Source organism: Hemicordylus capensis, chromosome 3 (assembly GCF_027244095.1).
Source record: "Hemicordylus capensis ecotype Gifberg chromosome 3, rHemCap1.1.pri, whole genome shotgun sequence".
NCBI classification, from domain to species: Eukaryota; Metazoa; Chordata; class Lepidosauria; order Squamata; family Cordylidae; genus Hemicordylus; species Hemicordylus capensis.
The window spans coordinates 126,786,935-126,801,215 of record NC_069659.1 but is presented as its reverse complement, the minus strand read 5'-3'; the positions used below and the strand labels follow the sequence as shown (position 1 = coordinate 126,801,215).

Genomic DNA, 14,281 nt, shown 5'->3' with positions numbered 1-14,281 from the left:
AATATCCCAGCCAGGCTACACAGGAAAAATTCATGGAAGTCCTCTACAAATAAATTGCAACAGATGACAAAGATAGTGGCACTGCCACTCTCAAAAGGGGGAGGTCCTGGGTTTTGGCAAATCTCCTTGCTAGCTGCACTACCCCTCAAACATGCTGTTCTGTTCTGGAAGGTCCTCTAGCCCCCAGGAGAAAATTTAGGGGAGCTAAAGAGGGAAGGGGGAGATGGAGAAAGTAGCCTTGCTCTGTGAACAACTCTATTCTGCTAATGGACCAGAAGTCAGGATTCAAGCCACTAACATCCTAAACAAAGGTTGCAAGTTTTTGTATTATTTCAAATAACTGTTTGACCAGAAGGAACTATGGGGCAAACAAATAAACATGTGAACATTGGGATTAACGCAAGCTGTGTAGAATAACATAGGGGGCTGCTTTCTGCTGAGTCTGACCATTGGTCCATCTAGGTCCGTATTGTCTACACTGACTGCCTGCTTGCTCCGTTTTACCAAGATAAACAGTCGAGTAAAAATCCTGGGCTACACGGGATGGCAGTGCCAGGATCGGCCTCAATCCCAGCACTTCACACGAGCAGCCCTACTCATGTGAACAGCCTCATGGCCTGTCTCCAGCCTGTGGCCTAGGATTGTTGTGCACATATACAGCGTATGTTATAAAACTGACATACATACAAATAATGTTAAAGGCAGATGAACAAAGTCGCTAAATACCAAATCTGTACAAGTAAATCATGACATAGACTTCCGGGAGCAGCAAGAAACAAACAAGCTCTCTATTCTGGTACCTGGATTTTCCCAAGTATTAGCAATTGTACAAAATTTTACATATCAGAGAACAAGCTGGAAATGTCTGTAAAAGCTTACTCTTACTCTGTGTATAAGACAACAAGCACCGCTTGCTTTCATGCACCGTGATTTTTTTTTTTAAACGCCCGTGAAGCCGGCAATCAACCAAGTTCTGCTTTCATAGTGAGAGACAGAAAACTTTATTTTCTTAACACAGATACATTTCTATCCTACACTATCCTATGCCTAAAGTGCCTATGCACTTTAATAATTACTCTAAATCATCAACTCATATGCCTGGCACAAATATACAAACTGTTATTGAGGAAATCATTTGTGTTTGAACTGAATTGCTACTTCAATCTATGTCAGTGAAGGCAAGTTAACCAAGAAAATACACCAGAACTCAAGCTGTCGACTAATTTTAAGAATAGTTATGGCTACTTAATAACATGCCTACGTTCCTCTCTGTCATTCCCACCAACCTGTTCTAAAAGCTGCTTTGATAGCAATTGAATAAATTGCTTTGTTATGAGTGATGGTACCATATCAGGGGTATCATTAATTGCAGCAAAAGTTAGAATTGTTTAAAGAATGTGCATGAGTGTTCACCCATATTTCATATAATAAAAATATCATTCTAATTAAAAATTATAAAGAAGTAATTAGTTACCTGCTCTGGTGATATGCAATTCATAGCATTCAAGTGTCACATGTGATAGGAAGCAAGATAGATGTTGTTTGAGAAGTGCTTTGCAGCTCAGGAAATGACCATAGATACAGTCGTTAACTATTTCCTCACTCGTGTGCTAATCCAGGAGGTCTGACTCAAGAGCCCAGTCCAATTATTTTGCTGTCGGACAGAACCCTTTCCATACTGTCTGTCTATGAATGATAGAACATTGATTGTTAGATGGGATCAGAGAGCTTGGTACAGTTTCAAACTGAGAGGAAGGAAAAGAGTATTTCTGAATTTACCTTTTCCTGTAAAAGAATGATGGAGCAAACCCAATATTGTTCCAAACTCTCAGTCCCTACTGTTTTGAAGACCTCTGTAAAATGGTTGCAAGAGATTTGTGGTTGCTTCAGACCTGTAATTACCATGCATGTACGTCTGATAATTTCCAGTGGGTGCTGTTGTGGAATGTTATCTATAAGGGTGTTGGTACTAGAAATACTTCTTTGGACATGGTTCATATACATGATGGGGAGCACTACAGATAATCCAAACTCAAAGACTCTCTCACAGCAATCACACATCTGAATCTGCTCTTGTTCACTGACATTGTTTGCGCCCTAACAAGAACATAAGAACAGCCCTGCTGAATCAGGCACAAGGCCCATCTAGTCCAGCATCCTGTTTCACACAGTGTCCCATCACCAGATGCCTCTGGGGAGCCCACAGGAAATAGGTGAGGGCATGTCCTCTCTGCTGCTGTTGCTCCCCTGCAATTGGTATTGAGAGGCATCATGCCTCTGAGGCTTTAGGTGGCCCACAGCCACCAGACTAGTAGCCATTGATAGACCTGCCATCCATGAATTTGTCTAAGCCTCTTTTGAAGCCATCCAAATCAGTGGCCATTACCACATTCTATGGTAAAGAATTCCATAGATTAATTATGTGCTCTGTTAAAAAGTACTTCCTCTGGTTGGCCCTAAATTTATTGACATTCAATTTCATGGGATGACCCCTAGTTTTAGTCCCATCCTATGATCTCACCAGAGGCATCTGGTGGGCCACTGTGTGAGACAGCATGCTGGACTAGATGGGCCTTGTACCTGATCCAGAAGGCCTGTTATGTTCTTATCCCATGAGAGGAAGAAATATTTATCTCTGTCCACTCCATGCATGACTTTATACACCTGTATCATGTCTCCCCTTAATTGCCTCTTTTCCAAAGTAAAGAGCCCCAGATGCTGTAGCCTAGCCTCATAAGGAAGGTGCTCCAGGCCCCTAGTCATCTTGGTTGCCCTCTTCTGCACCCTTTCCAGTTGTATAATATCTTTCTTAAGATATGGCGTCCAAAACTGTATGCAGTACTCCAGATGTGACTGCACTTTAGATTTGTATAAGTGCATTATAATATTAGCATTTGTATTGTCAGCCCCCTTCCTAATGATCCCTAGCATGGAATCCCCCCCCCCCACAGCTGCTGCACACTGAGTTGACACTTTCAATGAGTTGTCCATCTTGACTCCAAAATCTCTTTCCTGGTCAGTCATCAGCAGCTCAGATCCCATCAGATTATGTGAAGTTGAGGGGTTTTTTTTGCCCCAATATGCATCAACTTACACTTGCTTACATTGAACCAGATTTGCTATTATTATTGTTTACACAGTCAGACAGGTGTTATTGACTGGTTTGTTTTATACAGACAGCGAGTCCTTCCCAAGGACCTGGGATGGCTGAATTTTATTGTCAATGTTGTTGCTGTTATTATAGATATTGTTGCAGAATATAGGCTGTTCCCAGTAAAGTTGCTTTTTGTAATTGGCTGATGGTGATTCTGGGGCCCCTATGGTATTGAGGTGCTCTTCAAGTTGTTTTGGAATTGTACCTAGGGCACCAATTACCACTGGGATTATTTTATTTCTATATTTTGTCACCCACTCAACCAATTTGGAGGGATCTTTTTGGAGCTTCTCACAATCTGTTGTGGATTTCACTGCCCTAAATAGTTTAGTGTCATCTACAAATTTGGCCACTTCCAACAAAATGGGCGTGACAGGGGGAGGTACATGGGTGAGGAGTAGGACAGAGATAAGCTCTGAGGGAAAGAAGCAAGCCTAGATATGCACCAAGGGAGAAGGGAGGCTGGCGGAAGCCCTGGAGCAGGGTGGGAGGGTGGGCGCTGTGCATACCCCACTCCCTGCCACCACCGTGGGTATTACCTTTGCCCCCTTCACCACTGGGTATGCTCCCCACTGCTGGCCATGCCCTTTCTGCCTGAGCCAGCATGATTATGCAAGGGGCATTGCTGGCACCAAGCACTTTCTGCACTGACCCGCTGGGTGCTTCTTTCCTCTTGCTCAGTAATCTGAGGTTTGATCTCCATCAATCAATCCCAGTTAAATGTTTGTTGGGACCCTGGCAAGCTGGAATGGTGAGTTTATTTGTGACCCACAATCGCATACCTTTGTTGACTATCTGGGGCCTTTCACAGGCCACTCACAGAAGTGTGACTTCCACCAACAGAGAAAACTCTGAGTCACCATTGAGTGAACAGGTTCAAAGAACCTGGGCCGCCGACCATCAGGGGTCGCGCCTCGCAGCCCAGACATGCCCCCCCCGCATCTGACATCAGATGCAAGGGGTGTGGCTAACCACTCCCTGCATCTGATGTCAGACACTGATGGAGAGGTTGGGGCTAGGGGGTGTGCAGTGGTGAGCCTGGGCCGCCGCTGAGCCCGGGCGGTTGAGCCCGGGCTGCCGCTGGCCTCCCTCCACACCTGCACATTATCACTTATCTTCAGATGAAAGAAAAATAAGGCTCACTTCATGAGTTATCTTGGCAGCACGGTTGCAAGTGGAAACCTGAACCATGTAGGCACTCCTGTGCACTTAGTACTCACATGGCTTGGGCCAGTTTTAACCAAGCCAGGGCGCTTTCCATATTAGCTGCTCATTGGCAGCAAAATACCTCTGTTAGGGTAAGTTGCATTCGGAATGTAAACAGCAGGGGGAGCAGTCTCGCAGCAACTAACAACCCCCCAAAACAGCAACTTTTCCACACTAGATATACGACGTCTTGCTCTATATTGCAGCAATTAAATTTGCAACAAGGCATTGGGAATGTGAACGGCACCCTGCTGTCCGCATACAGACTGTGGTGTTACAACACAGGAAGTATATGCTGGCCGTGGGCCCAAACAAACAACACAGGAAGTGTGGAAGCACACTTCCGAGATTCATCCTGACCCTCTTGTAGGGCTAGTCTGGAAAGCGCCCAAGGAAATGCTCTTCACCACGACCTCAGATTAAACATTGCTGAAATCAATCCGAATCATGTGGGTTGTTATGAACCTGAACCAACCGCCATGCCTGACAGGGCTGGGTGATGGCAGCTTCGATGATGCGGCACCACAAGAGACTCCAGGGTCCCAGAAAGTAACTATTCAACCCTGCCCCACAGATCCACTCAGGAACCTGACAGTACTATCAGAAGAGTCTGGACTGAGAGATGAGGGCTCAGGCACCTGAAGGGTTAGCTGACCCTGAAGAACTTCCATCCATGCCTCACCTCTCTGCCCATATCTTCCAATTCAGAGGATGCCCTGGATTCCCCACCCATGGCCGAGGAATCTCCCCCTCTCTGTACGAGCCTGTTTAATAAATAGGGCACAGCCCCTTTAAGTAGGCATGAGCTCTAGCAGGATGGGAGGAACTTGAAACTGCAGCCTGGAGTTGGTTTATATAAAAGCTCATTCTCCAGAGATCAGCTGCTGAAGTTACATGGTTTTAACAGCTCCTTGTCTGATGTGTATATTGTGTGCTGAATGCCTGGCTATTGAACCCAGGCTCAGCTTGGTTATGCTTTTGGCTTATCTGTTGTGTTGAACTTCTAGTTTCTGATCCCTGACCTGTCTTTGACTATACTTTTGCCTGCCCTTGTTGGATTGCAGTCTGGATTTGACCTTTTCTGTAAGACCTTGATTTTGCTTGCCCTTCAAACTGATTCCCAGTGTGGATTATCAGCTAGTTTCCTCCTCCAATAACACCAGATATGCCCATGCCAGCTGTGACATAACATGGGTGACCCTTCACACAAGCAAATAATGATAACCCCACAAATGTAGGGTTCCCATTGGCATTTATCATGATGTCATAATATATTAAATGGGCCCAACATTATCTTGGCATCATCTTGTCTAGCTGTTTTTCAATTAACTTCAATTTCTGGTTTATGCCCCAAATGTAGAAACTAATATGATACTATTGAGTGCTCATGCTTAAATTTCTCTTTAATTGCTTATGCTTTCAATGAAAATGGGGAAACTATATTTATATGTGTCAGCTGAAGTTGTTGATTTCTTATCATTCTGGTGTCCTGGCCTGGCCCTTATAAAAGGAGGAGGAGAAATTTCTGATCTTTACAAATGAAAACAGTACAGTCCTGGGTGAGTTTAATGTATCTGGGTCTATCCAGAGATGTAGAGAAAGGGGATGTACCCTCTGATTATGGGGCAGCTATTCCAGTGGTGGTGGGGAACAGAAGTAACGTTGACAGGTCAGCAGGCCATTGTAGGGGAAGGGAGATCAAAAACTTAATTGCTGTTTCCCCTTCTGGCTGTCCTACCAGCTCTTTGACATTGGAAAGCAATGCCAACCACCCACAGAGCCTCATCTTGCTCCTTTGTAATGCCAGGTTGGCCAAGAATAAACCTGAAATCATCCATGATCTGATTTTGGATGAAGGGGCTGATCTGGTATGTATTACAGAGACTTGGTTGGGGGAGGTTGGTGGCCCGGTCTGGTCCCAGATTCTTCCTCCAGAGTACTCTGTTGAGGAGCGGTGGGGGGGGGGGAGATGTGGGCAGGGAGGTGGAGTGGCTGTGGTCTATAAGAACAATATCTCCCTTGCCAGGATCCCTGTTGAAGTGTCTGACCATATTGAATATGTGTACCTACGTTTGGGGACCAGGGATAGACTGGGACTTCTGTTGTTATACCAATCACCCCGCTGCCCAGTGGAGTCCCTAACTGAGCTGACGGACTTGGTCTCGGGCTTGGTGTTGGAGTGTCCCAGGCTTGTGGTGCTCGGGGACTTCAATGTCCACTTTTGGACCAATTTGTCTGGGGCGGCTTTGGAGTTCATAGTGGCCATGACAACTATGGGCCTATCCCAAGTGGTCTCGGGACTGACACATATTGCTGGTCACACACTTGATCTGCTCTTTCACTCAGAACAGGATGGTGTTCCATGAGTGGGCACTCCGGTGATTTCCCCATTGTCATGGACGGACCACCATCTGGTTAAGGTTGGGCTCACAACCACGTCCCTCTTCCACAGTGGGGGAGGGCCCATTAGTATGGTCTGCCCGAGAAGGTTACAGGATCCAATAGGATTCCAAGAAGCCTTGGAGGGATTTAGTGTTGGCTCTGCTGGTGACCCTGTCGACACTCCAGTGGAGAACTGAAATAATCAACTCACCAGGGCAGTGGATACGATCGCTCTTAAGCGTCCTCTCCGACCCGCTTCGAAATTGGCCCCTTGGCATACGGAAGAACTACGGGGGCTGAAGTGGCAAGGTAGACGACTAGAGCGCAAGTGGAGGAAGACTCGACTCGAATCCAACAGATTATTACATAGAGAGCATTTGAAGATCTATGCTCAGGTGACATGTGCAGCAAAGAAGTGATTCTTTTCCTTCCGTATCGCACCTGCAAGTTCACGTCAAGCGAAGTTGTTCAGGGTTGTGAAGGGGCTAATGTGTGCCCCTTCCCCCTTGAATCAGTACTTGGAACCAACAATTACTCGCTGTGACCTTTTAAATGAGTTTTTGTGTGGACAAAATCTCTCGTATTAGGGCCGACTTAGATTCAAACTCCACAATTGTTACAGAATCTAATGCTGAGGTGTCCAGCAGCTCCACTTAGGTGATGACCCTGGATCAGTTTCAGTTCATGACCGCTGAGGATGAGGACAAGTTGCTTGTAATGGTGCGGCCTACCAGCTGTCCTCTTGATCCTTGCCCAACATGGCTTATAAAATCTGGCAAGGAAGCTGTTGTAGAGGGCCTGGTAGAGAGATTATAAATGCTTCTACGGAGGGTCACGCTCCCCCAGAAGGAACAGGTACGCAGTCTGGGGGTGCTTCTGGATCCGAACCTCTCCCTGTTTTCCCAGGTTGAGGCGGTGACCAGAGGTGCTTTTTATCGGCTTCAGCTGATACGCCAGCTGCGTCCATTTCTTGAGATGAATGACCTCAAAACAGTAGTACATATGCTGGTAACCTCTAGGCTGGATTACTGTAATGCGCTCTATGTGGGGCTGCCTTTCTATGTGGTCCATAAACTGCAGTTGGTCCAGAATGCGGCAGCCAGGTTGGTCTCTGGATCATTTAGGAGAGACCATATTACTCCTGTGTTGAAAGAATTACACTGGCTGCCAATACGTTTCTGGGCAAAATACAAGGTGCTGGTTATTACCTATAATGCTCTAAACAGCTCAGGCCCTGGGTATTTAAGAGAAGGTCTTCTTCGCCATGAGCCCCACCACCTGTTAAGGTCATCTGGGGAGGTTCGTCTGCGGGTGCCACCAACTTGTCTGGCTGCTGCTCAGGAACAAGCCGTCTCTGTTGCAGCCCGTGAACTTTGGAATGCGCTCCCTGTTGAGATAAGAGCCTCCCCATCTCTGGCAACTTTTTAAAAGGCACTAAAGACACATTTATTCACCCTGGCTTGTAATTAGACCTATGGTTCTAAAAAAAGTTTTTTAATACTGAGTTTTAAATGTTTTAAACATTTTAATGTTTTTAATGATTTTAATTGTTAATTGATTTGATGGTTTAAATGATTTTAATTGTAAACCGCCCAGAGACAAAAGTTTTGGGTGGTATAGAAATGTTTTAAATAAAAATAATAAAAATCTATGTGCAATTAGATATGGGGTGGTCTCATTTAGCATTCATTTAGAAAAGCTAATTACTGCGATAAGTTGATTGAGACAATGTATATCACAATTACAGTATGTAGAAACTTGTAATTGAGATACATTTCTGTCTTCAGCATTTCCAGACCACCTGCCACCAGAAAACCCACATTTTGAAATTAAAACAAATTAAATAATCAATTTGTATTTCTTCCAATAGCATATTTTAGGATTTTACAGAATTTGGGCGAGGAAAGAGGACAGTGGCCAAAAGAATGGGAGGAAGAGAGCATGGGGCAGCTCTGTAAATCTTAGAGGCAAGAAGTGCTGACAGACATATTTATTTCTTTGGCATCTATATACTGCTGTTCAGGTGAACCTTCCAAAACAATTTACATACAAGGAATGAAAAGATAAGCATCAATAAAAACCCATTAAAAAAACAAACAAACCAGTTCTCTCTTAACAGCCAAAACTGCACATGTTGTGCTTTTTAGGCTGGCTGTCACTCTTCTCTTTTCTCCTCCCTTCACAACAAGATAATCCCAGGTAGCTCATCTGGGGAAGGGAAGATGGAAAACCTTACAGATTCATGGTATACCTTTAAAAAATTAGCAGCGAAGGTTTTCAAAATCCTGCATATGCCACCGGATCCCAAATCTGAAAGTTTAGATGCCATCTAGTGCATCTCAAGCAGATGAATTTTGCATATTGATAGCAAACAGCTTGCAAAGCAAGAGAATAAAAGGAAATGAGATGGTTTTGTTTCATACTGAGTTGCACAGTTATGTGTAATGAAAAGAAATGGGCTGGGTTTAGATTCATGTGACAAGTGGGATGACATCCTATTTCATCATACTGAAGTTCAAGTGCTGATAGCAACCATCATCCATGATCAGCAGCTATTTTCTTGAGATCCACTTTTGAGAAGAGTTCAAAGGATGTGAAATATCCATTTGTGTTAGTTTGGTTTGTGTAGTACAGTAATGTTGGTGTTTGGTTACGATAAGAGATTATCTCTGTGTGCACTGAGGCTGTTACATTATAACCAGGGAAAGCTCTGTTCACTAAGCTGGCTGGTTCTACCAGGTAATAGCTTTGACAAAACGTAGGAGGTTTGGTTGCATCCCAAAACTGGATAAGTGAGCCAGTTTCCACAGGTAAAGGTCCTGTCCCATCAAATTAAAACAGAAGGAACTCTGCAGTTGAAAGCCTTGGCCAATCAAGACTAGAAGTGTGAGCACTGCAAGATATTCCCCTCAGGGGATGGAGCCGCTCTGGGAAGAGCAGAAGGTTCCGAGTTCCCTCCCTGGCTTCTCCAAGATAGGGCTGAGAGAGATTCCTGCCTGCAACCTTGGAGAAGCTGCTGCCAGTTTGTGAAGACAATACTGAGCTAGATAGACCAATGGTCTGACTCAGTATATGGCAGCTTCCTATGTTCCTAAAGGTGACAGCTGGGCTAGGATTGACCAGGCCTGCCTGATCATTCTAAGGGGTGGAGCATAAATAAAAGATGCTCAAAGTCAGCTGGAGTGTCTGGTAGGCAGTTCTGGAGAGAGAAGAGAGAAAGGGCAATTGGCTGTTTTGGCTACTATGGCTAATTCCCAGCCTTAGTAGCCAATAGGGATTGTGGGAGTTGTTGTCCATCATCTGCAGGAGGGCTGAAGTTGTGCAGTCCTGCTTTAGACTTTTAAGATGATACATTATCTATATATTTAATTATCTTGGGACATGCGTGCTCAGGATTTGGCGGTGGAACTCTCATGACACGCTGTGAGAGTTCTGAAGTGAGGACTGAGAAGGAGAGGGGGAAGAAAGTGCTGGCAGTGGCCGGCCGGCTGGCGGGTGGAGGAGGGGGGAGAGAAAGGTGGAGGCAGGCAGTGGGCAGGGGGAGAGAAAGGTGGCGGCAGGCAGTGGGCAGGGGGAGAGAAAGGCAGCAGCGAGTGGGGGGAGAGAAAGGTGGCAGCAGGTGGGGGGAGAGAAAGACAGCAGCGGGTGGGGGAGAGAAAGGCAGCAGCGGGCAGTGGGCGGGGGAGAGAAAAGCCACGGCGGCAGGCCGACGGGGGTGAGGAAAAATGGTGGTGGCGGGGCCCTTCTTGGCTGCCCGCCATGGCTCTGTGGGGGGGGGGAGGAACGGGAGGGGAAGAGGGCTGGAGAGTGCCAGGCCGGAGGGAAAGGGAAGAGAGGAGAGACCGGGGCAGGAGGAAAAGGGAGGAGGAAACAGCCGGCCCCCAAGCTCCGCACAGATGCTCTGTGTGGGGTTGGCTAGTTTATTTTATAATCTACATAGGTCTAGCTTGCACAATAGTTTCAATGTGGGTTACCAACATTAGCATATTATGAACCCACATGAAAGTGGAAATATCATATTCATCTCAGGCCATAAAAAACCTTGGCATGGGTTCACACTATCACAGTAATGATAGTAACTCATATTAAACTTACATTCAAACCATTGTGTGAATCAGGCCATAATCTTGAATCACGCTGCTTAAATATATTTTTAATTATTCCCCTAATAATAAAGGTTGCTTCACTAACCTTTTGGAGTTTTTTTAGAGTTTCAGCAGGCATGTGGATAAAGGTGATCTGTATAAAGTTGATTCATTGAGACAGTATACTTGGACTTGCAAAAAGCTTTTGACAAAGTTTTCCACCAAAGGCTCTTGAGTAAACTTAGCAATCGTGGGATAAGGGGATAGGTTCAGTTGTGGATTGATCACTGCTTGAAGGTCAGGAAACAGTGTGGGAATAAACAGACAGTTTTCACATGGGGTCCCCCAGGGATCAGTACTGGGACCAGTGCTCTTTAATTAATTCATAAATGATCTAGAAGTTGGGGTAAGCAGTGAAATAGCCAAATTTTGCAGATGACACTAAACTATACAGGGTAGTAAAATCCAAAACAGATTGTGAGGAGCTCCAGAAGGATCTGAATAAGCAAATGTAAAGTGATGCATATTGGGGCAAAAGCCTCAACTTCACATATATGCTGATGGGGTCTGAGCTGTCAGTGACTGACCAGATCTTGGGGACATGGTGGACAGCTTGTCGAAAGTGTTGACTTAGTTTGTGTCAGCTGTGAAAAAGGCAAATTCCATGCTAGGGGTAATCAGGAAGGGAACTGAAACTAAAAATGCTAATATTATAATACCTTTATACAAATCTATGGTGTAGCCACATTTGGAGTACTCCAGGCAATTCTGGTCATTATATCTCAAGAAGGGCATTGTAGAACTGCAAAAGGTGCAGAAGAAGGCAACCAAGATGATCAAGTGTAGGCATGAGCTCGAAGAATTTCAGCGCCTCTTTGGAGAGGGACCGAAATCCTTCAGCTCCCTGGTGCCAAAATGTTGTGGCGTGGGGCGAGGGGTTCCCTTAAGAGGAGGTGTGCAGGGCTTAGCTGCCCGTCCTTCAAGCCCCTGCTGACCCACCATGATGTTGTTTAATGCGCTGATGCCATTTACGTACAGATGCCAATTGAGGGATGCCGGGGGACACATCCCATCGCCGCGGCATGGTGTTTTAAAGGGGCAAGCAGCACAAGCTGCCACTTGCACAGAGGTATTTCCGCTTAAACAGCACCGCGGCAAGTCGGCAGGGGCTTGGAGGACAGGCAGGTAGGGCCTACCTGCCTCCTCTTAAGGGAACTCCTCGCTGCCCTTGGATGTGCACCGAAGCAGTTCGGTGCACATCCCTAATCAGGGGCCTGGATCACCTTCCTTATGAGGAAAGGCTTTTTAGTTTGGAAAAGAGGTGACTATGGGGAGACATGATAGAGGTGTGTAAAATTATTCATGAAATAGAGAGGGTGGACAGAAAGAAATCTTTCTCCCTCTCTCATAACACTGCGTGATCAACGAAAGGAAGTACTTTTTCACACAGTGCATAATTAATCCAAGGAATTCTCTGCCACAGGATGTGGTGATGGCCACTAGCTTGGATGGCTTTAAAAGGGGCTTAGACAATTTCATGGAGGACAATGGCTACTAGTCTGGTGGCTATAGGCCACCCCCAGCCTCAGAGGCAAGATGCCTCTAAATACCAGTTGTAGAGGAGCAAGAGAGAGGGCATGCCCTCACCTTTTGCCTGTGGGCAGATAGATGCCTCTGTCTGGTGGGCCACTGTGTGAGGCAGGATGCTGGACTGGATCGGCTTTGGGCCTGATCCAGCAAGGCTGTTCTCATGTTCTTAAGCAATACTTTGTTACATCAGCAGTATCAAATCTCTCTGTATGTGGTACTATGCCACTTCCAAAACATTACCTACTACCAGGGGCAGAGCTATAACTGGATGGATGTGTTCAAGGCACATGAGCTGCCCAGCATTTGGGAGCCATCTTGCTCACCTCCTAGAAGTGTGAGCGCTGTAAGATATTCCCCTCAGGGGATGGATCCGCTCTGGGAAGAGCAGAAGGTTTCAAGTTCCCTCCCTGGAAGGGAATTTTCCAAAGAAAATTGAGGATTAAAGAGTGCAGTGACTACAGTCACCCATTGAATCTGTGAATATGTGCTTTGAATTGCTCTCCCCTGATTAAGGTACTGTCAAAAACAAAGTGACTAGACAATATTTTTTCTCTAACTTGCCTTTCCTCAGACTCACCAACGAACCCTTAAAAACTATGTGCATTTTGCTTCCTGAGTAATTGCTAGCCTGGCCAAGCAGATTTCAGTTTGATAAAGCCACCACCTGCTTGCAAGTTGTAAGGCGCTTTCCTTTACTATTTTTAGTGCATCATATCTGAGGCCTCATTCTACTTTTGCAGTAAGCTCTCTTTTTTACTAAGTGTAAAAGGTCATGTAAAAAAGGGTAGTAAATGCAAATCTTTTCTTCTAATACTGCTGCTGCTACAAATATGTATATAACACTTTCAACAAACTTCTCAATGCCGTTTACATAGAAAAATAGTATTTTTCATTCATTCATTCATTCATTTAATTTCCATACCGCCCTTCCAAAAGTGGCTCAGGGTGGTTTACATTAAAATAAAAACAACTAAAATCAATGAACAGTTAAAATCAGAAACTATAAAAACAACATATAAACCATTAACAAACATACAAACCATTAACAATTAAAACATTTAAAACAGTTTTTAAAACCACATGGAAAACCAGGTCAAACATGTATACTTTAAAAACCCTGGAAGGCCAGGCCAAGCAAATAGGTCTTAATGGCTCTCCTGAATGCCAATAAGGAGACAAACCTTTCTGAATGACCTCAACGTGCGATGGGGAACATACAGAAGAAAGTGCTCCCTAAGGTAACCCAGACCTAAGCCATTCAGGGCTTTAAAGGTAATAACTAGCACTTTGTATTTTGCCCGGAAACATATTGGCAGCCAATGCAACTGTTTGGGAACAGGCATAATATTGTCTCTCCAAGTTACCCCAGAGACCAGTCTGGCTGCTGCATTTTGAACTAGCTAAAGTTTCTGAACTACGTACAAAGGCAGCCCCACGTAGAGCGCATTGAAATAGTCAAGCCTGGAGGTTACCAGCTGATGCACCACTGTTTTGAGGTCATCCTCTTCAAGGAATTGACGCAGCTGTCTAATCAGCTGAAGCTGATAGAAAGCACTCCTGGGCATAGCCTCCACCTGAGATACCAGGGTGAGGCCTGGGTCCAGGAGTGCTCCCAAGCTGCCTACCTGTTCCTTCCAGGGTAGTGTAACACCCCCCAGCACAGGAAGATCTAACTCATCCCTTAAATTCTGAGCCCCCTACAATGAGCACCTCCGTCTTGCTTGGATTCAGTTTCGATTTGTTATCCCTCATCCTGCCCATTAGGCAGGTATATAGGGAATGAATGCCATTTCCTGATGATGAAGATGAAAAGGAGAAGTAGATTTGGGTATCATCAGCATACTGATAACACCCAGCACCAAAT

General features: G+C 45.3%; 1 protein-coding gene across 1 annotated transcript in view; it reads right to left on the bottom strand.

Annotated features, from left to right (window-relative positions):
* LOC128348825 (P2Y purinoceptor 8-like) overlaps positions 1-1,513 on the bottom strand; it is a 39,254-nt gene extending 37,741 nt beyond the window's left edge. Inside the window, exon 1 of the mRNA XM_053304507.1 lies at positions 1,475-1,513. The gene's annotated coding sequence lies outside the window, so the exon portion shown is untranslated. The remainder of the gene's footprint in view (positions 1-1,474) is intronic.
* Positions 1,514-14,281: the final 12,768 nt, after the last annotated feature.